The 13,045-nt window shown below is 47.9% G+C and overlaps 1 pseudogene; it reads left to right on the top strand.

Annotated features, from left to right (window-relative positions):
* The first annotated feature begins 2,662 nt into the window (after nt 1-2,662).
* Nucleotides 2,663-5,126, top strand: LOC142861198 (olfactory receptor 10A7-like; annotated as a pseudogene).
* The last annotated feature ends 7,919 nt before the right edge of the window (nt 5,127-13,045 follow it).

Raw genomic sequence — 13,045 nt, 5'->3', positions numbered from 1 at the left:
GCAGGTACAGGTCCCTGGAGAGGGGAGGCAGGTACAGGTCCCTGGAGAGGGGAGGCAGATACAGGTCCCTGGAGAGGGGAGGCAGATACAGGTCCCTGGAGAGGGGAGGCAGATACAGGTCCCTGGAGAGGGGAGGCAGATACAGGTCCCTGGAGAGGGCTGGGGACCGTTGCTGGTTGAGATACCAGCTGAAAAAACCCAAAATGTGTCCCCTGGGAGACTGAGGCAGAGCATAAAGGCTGTGCACAGGAGCTGTGTGTCCCAGATGTTCCGATTCAGCCCTCTGCTCTGCTGGCGAGAGTAGAAGCGGAGGGCGCGGCGATGGGCCTGTGGCACCCTTTGCAGAAGGACACTCACGTTCCATGGAAGGGAGGCTGCCACGGGACGGCACAACGCAGGACCACAGATGGGTGCATAGGGTCACTGTTTGAGTGTCCCCAACTTGGAGAAGTGGGAGCGTGAACCTGCCAGAGAGGAAGGCTTGAATGTGAATCTCCGGTCCACTGTTTGCCAGTTGTGCAACTTTGGGTAAGTTATTTTTTATTTATTTTTTTTTTTTTGAGACAGAGTCTCACTTTGTTGCCCAGGCTAGAGTGAGTGCCGTGGCATTAGCCTGGCTCACAGCAACCTCAATCTCCGGGGCTCAGTGATCCTACTGCCTCAGCCTCCCGAGTAGCTGGGACTACAGGCATGCGCCACCATACCCGGCTAATTTTTTGTATATATATTTTTAGTTGGTCAATTAATTTATTTCTATTTTTGGTAGAGACGGGGTCTCGCTCAGGCTGGTTTCGAACTCCTGACCTTGAGCAATCCGCCTGCCTCGGCCTCCCAGAGTGCTAGGATTACAGGCGTGAGCCACCGCGCCCGGCCTGTGGGTAAGTTATTTTGGAGTTCTCGTTCCCTCTTGAGTTTGAGCAAGACATCCATATTCTCTGTGCTTAATTTTCTCCATCCATAGTCCTGAGAGATATTTTTCCCACAATGGAAGCCACTTACAGACAAGGAAGATTTGGCTTGGAGAAAATCGCCCATTCTCTGGCATGCCACGGTCTCCGAGTGTTGAAAGCAGAGCCCAAGTTCGCAGTGCTCCAGCACCATGTGCTCGTGAACGGGCTGTGTGGCCAGGTGCCACTGGGTCACACATGGTGTGATTTTAGGGCCATGTGGAAAAGAGTGGGGACAGCATGCTCCACAGGGAGAACGTGTGATCAGCCAACACGAGGCAGGAATGAACAGAATGTGAGGCCGGGGGTCAGGGGGGGATTATGGGAAGGAAGGTAAGAAATAATAATGGGTCTTCTCCTTAGTTACTCAGTCAATATTTTTAAACTTCTGCTGTGTGTGCCAGCTCTGGAGAAGTAACTATGAACATGATAGAGGTTCACCCATCCAATATACATTTATTCGGCACCTCCAATAAGCCAGGAATTGTGTTAGGAGCTGGGCATAAGATCATGAGCAAGACAGAAGTTATTTTTAAATTAACCTTAATAATATAGTTTATTCAACCCAGTGTGTCAAAAATTATCATTACACGTTTACATTCTAGATGTTATTTTTAAAATCAACATGTAACAATTGTACATATTTATGGGGTACAGAGTGATATTTTGATACAAGTATATGATGTATACTGATTAAATTAAGATCATTGCAATATCCATCACCTCAAACATTCATCATTTCTTTATGTTGAGATCACTCAAAACCCTCTCTCCTAGCTATTTGAAACTATACAATAAATTGCTGTTCATTACAGTCATTCTACAATGTCACAGAACACCAGAACCTATTGCTCCTATCAAGCTGTATTTTTTTATCCATCAACCAACCTCTCCCTGTCCCTCCCGAGAAAGGTTTATGCATGCGGTAAATATTGACAGAGCCCCTCCTATGCGCCACACGTGGGGCCAGGGGCTAGAATGCCATTTCAAACCCTTCCCTGCCCCCTTCTGAGGAAGGGGCTCCCTCTCATCCCCCAAGGCACCTGAGGTCACGGAACAGGCCGGACTTTCCTCTTTGCTCCTGATCCCGGCTCAGTTCCTGCTGTGGTGGCTGGCAGCATGAACGCCTGCTGGCTAAAGTTCATGCATGAATATGGGGCTGTGCCCAAAGGGAGCTCGAACGCCCCGACGACACCCTCAACGCTTCATCTTATGTGTAATCGGAGTGTAGAAAGGACATGAGGAAGGGTTTAGATTCATGTAAAAAGCACTAATGCTGGGACATGTTAATCAACAGTTACTGGCCACCAGCTATGAGCCAGTGCCAGTGACTAGGACTCTCATAGCTCTCATTTATTCTTCCCAAACACCCTGGTGGGAGAGAAGTTAAAGCGCCATTATTGGAGAATAAGCTTCTGGGTGTTCTATAGAAAGGTGTCTGTCTAGTCCATGGCGTTCAGGGTCTACAGGAGGAAATAGATGTGATTGAGCAAAAATTAGATACAACACAGTTTTTGTTCAATTACAACCAAATAGCATAGACGGGGCAGGGGGACAGTTGCCTATATTGTTTCTGGTAATCGGGATGGGGAATCTGAAGGTGATGTTGGAAAGGAGACCTGGAGGATGAGAATGGTGTGACAAGGCCGACAGCTCCAGGGAACAGAACTGCGCAAGTGTTCAGGCCCTGGGGTGAGAAGGAAATGTCAGTTCTCATGGACAGTGAGGTCGTTGGAGCTGGACTTAGCAGGTTTTTGTCTCCTGTTACTCTTGGAAAGAGAATCAAGAATTTAACAGACTGGCTGGCCACCGTGGCGCACGCCTGTAATCCCAGCACTCTCGGAGGCTTAAGCAGGAGGATCGTTTGAGGTCAGGAATTCGAGACCAGCCTGACCAAGAGCGAGACCCTGTCTCTATGAAACATAGAAAAATTAGCCACGTGTCATGGCTTATGCCTGTAGTCCCAGCTACTTGGGAGGCTGAGGCAAAAGGATCGCTTCAGACCAGGGGTTTGAGGGTGCTGTGAGCTAGGGTGATATCACGGCACTGTAACCCCTGAAAACAGAGTGAGACTCTGCATCAAAAAAAAAAAAAGAATTTAATAGATGGATTTTTATTGTGCACCTGCTGTGTGCCAGACACTCTTCCACGTGCCATAAGCACACACACAAACCAGGTAGAAAAGCTCAGTGAACAAGCAAAGGGCAACTTGAGACGTGCTTTGACAAAATCCAGATTTTGTCGTAGTGACTGATGTGTGTGTTGGGGAAGGTCGCTTTAAACAGGGCCGCTGGGAAAGGACTCTGCAGAAGAGGCCCGTCTTAGCTGACGTCTGGGGGAGGGAAGGGAGCAGTGATGTAAACATTTCGGGCAGCAGGATCTCAAGGGGAGAGAGAGGCCAGTGCAAAGGCCCTGGGGCGGACAAGCTGTTGTGTATGGAGCTCAGGGGAGCAGCGATCAGCGAAGCGGCAGGGGCCAGGCGGGCAGGGGAGTCATTTGATTTCACCCGGTTCCCTGGGGAGTCCAAGCGGGGTCCTGTGTGTGGCACCGCCTGGTTCGCCAGTTCACGAGGTGCCCCCGGCGCTGGGCAGCGCGCACTCGGGACAGAGGCCGGGTCGGCGCTATCTCCACCTCCCGGGCTTCTCCCTCCCGCGTCCCTCCCCAGGCCTGCTCCGCCCTTCCGGCCGCAGCCCACTGCGCACCCTGGGCCCCGCTGCGCGCCCCCGCAGCGGCGCCCTGGGCCAACCAGAGCCTCCGCGCTCTTCCCGCCGCCCTCCCGCCAGCGCCCGGCTGCCTCCTCCCGCTGCCGCCTGCCTCCTCCCGCGCCCGCTGCCTCCTCCCGCGCCCGCCTACCTCCTCCCTCCTCCCGCGCCGGCTGCCTCCTCCCTCCTCCCGCGCCGGCTGCCTCCTCCCTCCTCCCGCGCCGGCTGCCTCCTCCCTCCTCCCGCGCCGGCTGCCTCCTCCCTCCTCCCGCGCCGGCTGCCTCCTCCCTCCTCCCGCGCCGGCTGCCTCCTCCCGCGCCCGCTGCCTCCTCCCTCCTCCCTCGCCGCCTGCCTCCTCCCGCGCCGGCTGCCTCCTCCCACGCCCGCCTGCCTCCTCCCTCCTCCCGCGCCGCCTGCCTCCTCCCGCGCCGGCTGCCTCCTCCCGCGCCCGCTGCCTCCTCCCGCGCCCGCTGCCTCCTCCCTCGCCAGCTGCCTCCTCCCGCGCCCGCTGCCTCCTCCCTCCTCCCTCGCCGGCTGCCTCCTCCCGCGCCCGCTGCCTCCTCCCTCCTCCCTCGCCGGCTGCCTCCTCCCTCGCCGGCTGCCTCCTCCCGCGCCTGCTGCCTCCTCCCTCCTCCCGCGCCCGCTGCCTCCTCCCGCGCCCGCCTGCCTCCTCCCGCGCCCGCTGCCTCCTCCCTTGCCGGCTGCCTCCTCCCTCGCCGGCTGCCTCCTCCCGCGCCCGCTGCCTCCTCCCGCGCCCGCCTGCCTCCTCCCTCCTCCCGCGCCGGCTGGCCCTCGCGGAGATCCGCTTCTCGCCGGACGCTGCCCGCCACTGCGGGCCACGCTGCTGCGGCCCGGCCGGGGCGTGTCGCCCGCAGGCTGCGCGCGGCGGCTGCTGCTGGGCTATCCTGCGTCACGGCCGAGCGCTTCTCCTGACCGCCGCGGCCCGGACCGCCACGCGGCCGCCGTCGTGAGCCCGCGGCTGTGTCACCTGCCGGCCCCCGGCGTCCCCGTGGCGCTGGTCTGGCCGTTCCGCCGCCCCTTCTGCGGGCCACGTAGCGTCCGCCACTTCTGTGACATCGCCCCTCTGCTGACGCTGGTGTGTGCGGACACCCGGGTCTTTGAGGCCAGTGTGTTGGCGGCCGCGGTGCTTGTCATCGTGGTTCCCTTCTGTCTGATCGCTGCGCCCTACACCGAGATTCTGACCACTGTCCTACGGATGCCGTCGGCCGCCGGGCGCCACAAGGCCCTGTCCACCCGTGCGTCCCACCTCGTCGTGGTGGCTGTTTTATGGCACCACGGGGGTCATCCGCTTGCGCCCCAAGGCCAGCTACTCCCCGGAGAGCAAGCAGGTGGTGTCCCTGTCCTACCGCCTGGTCACCCCATGCTCAATGCCCTCATCCACAGCCTTCGGAACGAGGAGGCGAAGGCAGCTCTGCGGCGCCCGTGCCTTCAAAGAAGGGGGACCGGTGTTCCATGAGTCTCTCTGGTTCCAGAGGCTTCGATTTAACCATTTGCTGAAGCCTCCTGCCCAAGTGGTCTGCACACCTTGATGTGCACCGGACAGAACTCCTCCCGATTCTCGTCCTCCGATTCCCTGCTTTGCAACGCCAACGTCTGCCCGCTGCAGCTCCGATGCAGCCGGCGTTGCCCGGGGCTCGGTTGTTGGGCGTGGCACCGGGTTCCGCTCCCATCCACCTTCCAACGCGTGGTAACATACAGTTCCTGTGGGAAGAGCAGTGCCGTGAATAAAAACACAAGGCCTCCAGTTAAATTGTTATTTCACTAAATAAACAAGAAATTGATTTCGAGCTTAAGTACATCCCGTGCGATACCATTTTGCAATTATTTCTGAGTATAAGTATGTCCCAAATATAGATTAAGACATATGCTAAAAAAAATTTATTGTTTGCCTAAAGTTAAAATTTAACTTGGCAACCTGTGTTTTGTCTGGCAACCTTACATGGAGGTGGCATTCATTTCCAATGCCTGTTGCAGCAAATTACCATAAACGTTGTAGCTTAAAACTGTGCAAATGTATTGTCTTATGCTTCTGGAGGTTGGTAATATTACAAGCATCTCAGTGGGCTAAAATCAAGGTGTTGGCAGGACTGTACTCCTTTTTGGAGGGTCTGGGGAAAGATACATTTTCTTGCTTTTTCAGACTTCTAGAGCCCACCCATGTTCCTCCCCCTCCTCAAAGCCAACCAAGGCAGGTTGAGTCCTGCTCACATTGTATTTCCTGACCTCTCCTGCCCCCTTCTTCCATTTTTATTATTTATTTATTATTTTATTTATGTGGGTTTTTTTGAGACAGAGTCTCTCTCTGTTGCCCGGGCAAGAGTGCTGTGGCATCAGCCTAGCTCACAGCAACTTCAAACTCCTGGGCTCAAGCAATCCTTCTGCCTCAGCCTCCCAAGTAGCTGGGACTACAGGCATGCGCCACCATGCCCGGATAATTTTTTCTATATATTTTTAGTTCAATTAATTTGTTTCTATTTTTAGTAGAGACTGGGTCTCGCTCTTGCTCAGGCTGATTTCGAACTCCTGACCTTGAGCGATCCACCTGCCTTGGCCTCCCAGAGTGCTAGGATTACAGGCGTGAGCCACCTCGCCTGGCCTCTTCTTCCACTTTTAATGACTGTTGTGATTCCATTAAGTCCATCTGGATAACTCAGGATAATCTCTATATCTCAATGTCCTTAATTTAATCACACCTGCCAAACTCCTTTTGCCACATAAGGTAACATATTGCAGGGCCCAAGGGCCTTGGCCACTTCAAGGTTCCCTGAAAAATCACTGACATGAGGCAGACTGATTAACAGAAAGGCACAAATTTGTTTGATGTGTATACATGGGAGCCTTCAGAAAGAAGACCCAAATATACAGAGAAAATTGTCCATTTTATGCTTACGTTTGGTAAAGTATAGACGGCAGTATAGAAATATGATTGGACAAAAAGGGTGTGTTCTCATGCTAACCAACTGAGTGGGAACGCCAGCCCGCCTGTCTGTCCAGATCCCCCCTGGCCTCTCTGAGCAGCGTCCTTCCTTCTGGGTGTGGGGCAGGGCCTCTCTGCAGTGGGGTCTCACGACCTGCAGTCAAACAAGGCAGGTCAGATCATTTCTTTATCACCAGCTTTTACACAGAACAGTTTTAGGTTTTGTGGCTGGCTTTTGGGAAAAGGGGTTCTGGTTTCTATGACTTGCTGTGGGGAAGAGGGAGTCTAGTGTCTTTGGCTACCTTGGGGAAGGATGGGAATGAGAGGCAGGAGGGCAGGAGGAGGGCAGAGGAGAACTTTTGCTTCTGAAGCTACGTTTGAGGCCCTTATTTTGGGATACTGTTTTCTGAGCTCCAATAATAGTCTCAGGCTGTGGGTATTAGGGTACGGACATCTTTGGAAGGGGCATTGTTCTACCTACATACCTGTCAACTTCATGGCCTTAAAGTGAGATCAACCCTGAAGAAATCTGAGCTGAGCAGTATAAAGGAACAGTTTCCTGTTAATATTGCTTGAGCACCTGGACCAGCCACACTTCAAGCTAGACCTATGCCTGGGCTGCCTGTTTGTTTCAGGAAAATGCCAGGACAATATAGAAAAACTGCCCCCAAACTGAGAGGGAGTCAAGAGACCAAAGAACAACTCAGACAAGTCCAGCTTGATGAGTTGGAGAGTTTATTAGAGGTTACCTTACAAGGGCACTTGCTCCTGGGTGGCACAAGAATTTCTCCCACAGGGGCTTCTTGCTAGCAAAATCTCCACATCTGCCCACCCTGTGGTGTTGCTTTAAAGCCCTTCCCAATGATTTAGGCAAAGTTTTTACATTGTATCTTAGCTTGTTTGTAGTGAAACAAATCACATAGGCACAGTACTATCATGATATGCTGTCATGCAACCCATGGTACACTCAAAAATATACTTGCATGGATACATAAAAATATTTGTACACAATTTTTTATTTTAGAATTGTTCAAAATGGCAAAAATGTGAAACAACCTAAATTTATATCATTAGGGCTGGTAAAATAAATTATTGTGTATAACATATAATAGAATACTATATAACTTAAAAATGATGAGGCAGCTTTATATATACTGATATAGAAAGATGATATAGAATTAAATAAAAAATTATAAATGATATGAATAGTATGACCCTATTTTTGAAAAACCAAAGAATATATATGTACAGAAAGATTTCTGAAAACATATACAATAGCTGTTTTCCATATTAACTCTGGATAGCTGATTTGAAAGGAGAAAGGGAATATTTGTGTCCATAATATTCAAGCTTCTTTTAAAAGCAAATATTTGTTTCATAATTGAAACAATTAAAAGCTTTCTCCAAGTATGTTGACACCTCCCTCATTTTTATATTGGTAGAAAACTCATGCCAAACCCTCAACTACTAATGCATGAATATATCAATGAAATTAAACACAAATTTAAAAGAAACATTTTCATACAAATAGTATCTGATATAGCCAGATTTTAACCTGAATCTTCCTCTAAAGCCCTCACTCTTATGGTTACCTGACTTACTTGTATATGGTTTGCCTTATGAATACCCATTTCTTTGATCCGACTTGCTGAATTGTGTCTCTCTGGATAGAAACAGCCACCACTATTTCCCTCACCACAGCTCAGCGGGTACTAGAAGACATTCTCATGTCCATGAACTCCAGTTAGGTCTGGGTCTAGCCCAAGATGTCCAACTAACCCCAGGAAGCATTGAACAAAAGGAGGTTGAGATGGCAAAAGAATTGAAAGCAGAATCTCAAAGATGTCTGAGTCGATCTTTGTTTACAATAACAATATTCACAGTAGCCAAAAGATAAAGGCAACTCAAGCATCCATTGCCATATGACCAGACAAGCAAAATGTAGTAAACTTACAGAATCAAATATTGTTCAACCTTAAAAATGAAGGAAATTCTGACACATGCTACCACATGGATGAACCTTGAGGAAATTATGCTAATGAAATAAGCCAGCCACAAAAAGACAAATACAGTAGGATTCCACTTATATGAAGTAATGAGAGTAGTCAAATTCCCTGACACAGAAAGCAGAATGGTGGTTTACAGGGGCTGGGAGGAGGGAAATGAGGAGTTATTGCTTAGTGGGTACAAAGCTCCATTTTTGCAATATGAAGAGAATTCTGGAGGTGGATAGTGGTGATGGCTGCAGAATATGAATGTGCTAATGCCACCAAACTGTGCCCTTAAAGTGATTTAAATGATAAATTTTATGTTATGTGTACTTTACCATATATTTTTTTAATCCAGAAAGCAAAAGGGGAGAGAATTAGTATCAGTGATGAAGGAGGCTAATGGTAGCTTCTCCAAGTAACTCAGCCTCCAAGGGTGAGTTCTATTTCTCCAGGAGGAAAGGGAAGGAAGGGGTCAGAACCAAGACATCAAAGTGTGAGAGTGAACGAGGTGGCCGCCCATAATGACAAGTCTGCAACAGTGGGGAATCATAGGCAATGAGGCAAAAAGTCTGGCTTGGGTCTGTATTGTATGGGCCATACTGAGAAATGCTGAAGTCATGTAGAAGGCAACAAGGGGAGTCTCTATTTTAAAATTTTGTGTATGACCTAGTTTATGCCTGTACATATGGAGTGTTTCTTGACTTGTTCTGAATGAAGGGTGACCTTAGATGCCTTCCTGAACATCCAGTGTAGTTATTGCATCCTCCAAAAGGTCTCCTATAAGCCCCTAGTCTAGACTGACCTTTCTGGCTCTCTCCCATCTATTTCCTTATTTGCCTTCACCACAGACAGCAAAAGAAAGAGCAAAATATGACTTATTTTTATGTTCCCAGCACACACATAACACGTTCTAGCTCACAGCAGGGTACCAACTCATGCTTATCAATATGGTCTAAATATGAATTCCAAATTAGGAGTGCTTTCACTCTCTTCCCTCAAGGCCAATAAAGATTCAGAAAAACATCTTTCCTACCTGTTGTTTAATTCCACAGGGATTAGAAGAGGTCTCAGAGATCCTCAGCTTTGGTCTAAGCTGGCCTCTCTGCATGCCTGCTGGCTGTGAGGGTGGAAGCGACTTGGCAGAACACCCAGTTCAGAACACGCGGTGGGTAGAGGCATGAGGAGGGTCTGGGGAGGTCTCTGCACTCAGGACCAAGGACAGCTCTGCTCAGGCTGGCATTTGCTCAAGGAGATGCCCTTGTCTTCTGACTATTGGAACTTCTGACTCCATTTCTGAAAATTCTACCCCTGAATGGGTGCTCAGATCATCTAGCCACTGCTCACAAATCCCAAGAAAGGAAGCCGGCAACTTGTGTCCATTCTGATAGCTCATATTACTTGAGCTATTCAGGTAAGATAACTGCAAGGTCCATTTGGGGGAGGGGAGGGAAGGTCCAGGTGAGAAGACAGGAATTGGCATTTACACACATCCACTCTGTGTCAGGCATTGAGTGCTTTCCCAGTATGATCTCCACTAATCCTCCTGAAAATTCTATGATGTTATATATATGCTGTTCTTAGTTTACAGATGGAGAAACTGAAAATAAGTAAGAGTAAGTTAAAAAAAAAAAAGTTTGGTTTCATGCAATTAAGCAGTAGAGCATTTGGACTTTGAGTCCAGGTCCATGCAGTTCAAAATCCTGAATTTTTCTACCATACCAAGATTTCTCTCACAGATGATCGAAAAAGAATGTCTGGATTGGGTGCTGAAAATCTGACTTGGTATTTCCAACTAGCCAACTGACTTTGGCCAAAGTGAAATCTCACCCCCATTCCTTCTTCCTGAATTGCCCGTCCCTCTGCCCATCTTCTAACTTTCAGACTTCTACCAATATTTCAAGACTCAGTTAAAATGTCAGTTAAAATGTCCTATGTTTTCCCAGTTCTTCCTTTTGGAAGTGACTACTCCTTCCTCACCACTATACTCTGCCTTGCTGCTTGTTATTTATATGACTGCCTTCTCTTTGAATAGATTAGATTAATATACTAGCACTGGAATCTAGTCTGGAGATCAGGCAAATGGATATCTTCATTGTATGGATCCAAATATGTGCAACTTCTTTCACAAAGAGAGGCAGAAGAGTCTAGAGAAATGATAACTGGCTTCAGAATCATATAGACTCATGTTTGACTGCTGTATTTGTTACTTACCAGCTGTGTGACCATGGAAAATTTCCCTCTCCTCTCTGAGCTTTAATTCCTCTTCTGCAAAATGCAGACAATGATACTTCACTCAGAGAATGGTTTACAACCTGGATTAATGACCTAATATATGTATCATAAAGATGATACCTATATTTGAATGGTGTATTATTCAATAATAAGATATAATAGTTATTATTTACCATGTACCAGAAATTTGGCATATGGAAATTCTATGAGATAGGTACTAAAATAATACCCAATTTCTGTATAAGAAAACTGAGGCTCTGTGAGGACATGCAACTTGTTCAGAGTCTCACAGCTATCAAGTGGAAAATCTAATATTCAAGGCTAAGCCTGACTCTTGTTTAATGGGGGGGGGGCGTTATATAATTTGAAGTGATGACAACTAAATCCATTTTTTTCAGAAGAGGCTATTGAGAGTCAGACAGGTAAAGTAACTTGTCCAAGTTTAGCCAACAAGAAAGCAGCAGATGGAAAGCTCCCCTCTGGGCAGACCAAGCCCTGTTCATCTCCACAACTCCCCTGTGCCTGGCACAGTGTATAGTACATGTGGATGTTTGAAAAAAGTCTATAGGATGAAACGAAAACCCTAATCCTTAAGTACTCTGATTCTGGACTGAAGAATTCCAAAGTGAGTTTTGAAACTAAATGTATTTGTTCTTATGTAAAATAAGTAAAAACAAAAATCAAAACATAAAAAAAACCTCTTGGCATCTAATGTGACTGGTTGTGAATTTTGAGCCATGGAAGGCTTCATGCCAGAAGTGAGTCTGTAGAAGGGGTCAAGAGAAGGACTATGCACAGAAGCAGAAACAGGGAGAAAGTGGAATACAGAAGATAAAAGTCCCATGACGGCAGGAAAAGACGAAGGGAAGAGAGCAGTCGAAAAGTTCTTTTATTTAAAGCGTTAGTTCTAAGTTCTTTTTTTTATTTTTTAAAAAATTTAGGAGGTACAGTATTTTGCCACGTGGACAAATTGTATCATGTTGAAGTCAGGACTTTCTTGTGTAGAACCAAGGCGAGCAGGGTGGGTGGAGGGGATGGGTAAATTCATAATTAATGGGTGCAGAGTGCGCTGTCTGGGGGATGGGCACGCTTGTAGTTCTGGCTTGGGCGATATAAGGCGATATATGTGACTAAAATGTTTGTGCCCCAATAATATTCTGAAATTTAGAAAAAGAAAATAAATAAATAATTATTTTTTTAAAAAAGAACCAAGGAGAGTGCCACTGAAGCGGCTGGACTGGAGGGTGGTGTTCAGGACCACAGACAGCTCCCGCAGAGGAGGCTTAATCTCAGGGAAGACTGGAGATGCTGGTTTCAGCACTTGGGACAGTTCCAACCTCTCTTGGAATGAAAGGAACCGATCAGTTGAGCATTGGATATATTAACCTTATTGCTTCATTTAATCTTCAATGAGGGTAGATTTATCATTAAGGGAATGAGACCCAGATCAGTGAATTAACCAAGTGAATATGACTTCAGAATGCAATCTTCATCTGTAAACCAGACTGAATAGAGTACCAGCTCCGTGGTGTGCTCTGAGGCTTGAGCAAACGAATACCTTCTACTTTCTAAAACTTTGATTCCTCATTGGCAAAATGGGCTGAGAAAGCTTACTGTGCAGGGCCATTGGGATGACGAAATAGGATTCTACCTATAGAATTTTTGTCTAGGATCCCAAGTTGATATAGCTGTAGCCACTTCACATTTAGTATTTTAGGAAACTTTGATCCATTCTAATGAGATAATCATAACATCAGACACAATGCTTACATCTATGTAGATATTTTCAATTTCTACCTATATAAAATGAGAACATCAAACTGAGTGCCTTTGACATGGCCCGATTACAGGACGGGGGATGACACAGACATAAAATATGACACAGACACACATGGACATGACAATGACTCAAGTGACCAATGCACCGGTTGCTTTATTTTTATACCCCCCAGACCCAAGGTTAGTTCATTGTACCTGAGCATCTGAGCATAGCAGAAATATCAGCCAATTTTGGAGTTGTTTCAAAAGGGAACAATTTCCCATGGTCTCAGACCTCAAAACGGTTACTAAAGTTAAGATGCTGGACAGAGCTCAAAAGCCAAGGCCGAGAGAGGCAACATAAAACAATGCAGCCATGTGAAGTGCTTCTTGGTCTCAATCCCAAGTGGCGGCTCCTCCCTGGCCCCCACAGTTGTGTCTGTCTTAGGTCGCCCCCCTCTATGGGGAGTCTTACCC

This window comes from Microcebus murinus, chromosome 16 (genome assembly GCF_040939455.1).
Source record: "Microcebus murinus isolate Inina chromosome 16, M.murinus_Inina_mat1.0, whole genome shotgun sequence".
Classification (NCBI taxonomy): Eukaryota; Metazoa; Chordata; class Mammalia; order Primates; family Cheirogaleidae; genus Microcebus; species Microcebus murinus.
The sequence above is the reverse complement of the archived record's forward strand: the minus strand, read 5'-3'. Positions and strand labels throughout refer to the sequence as shown.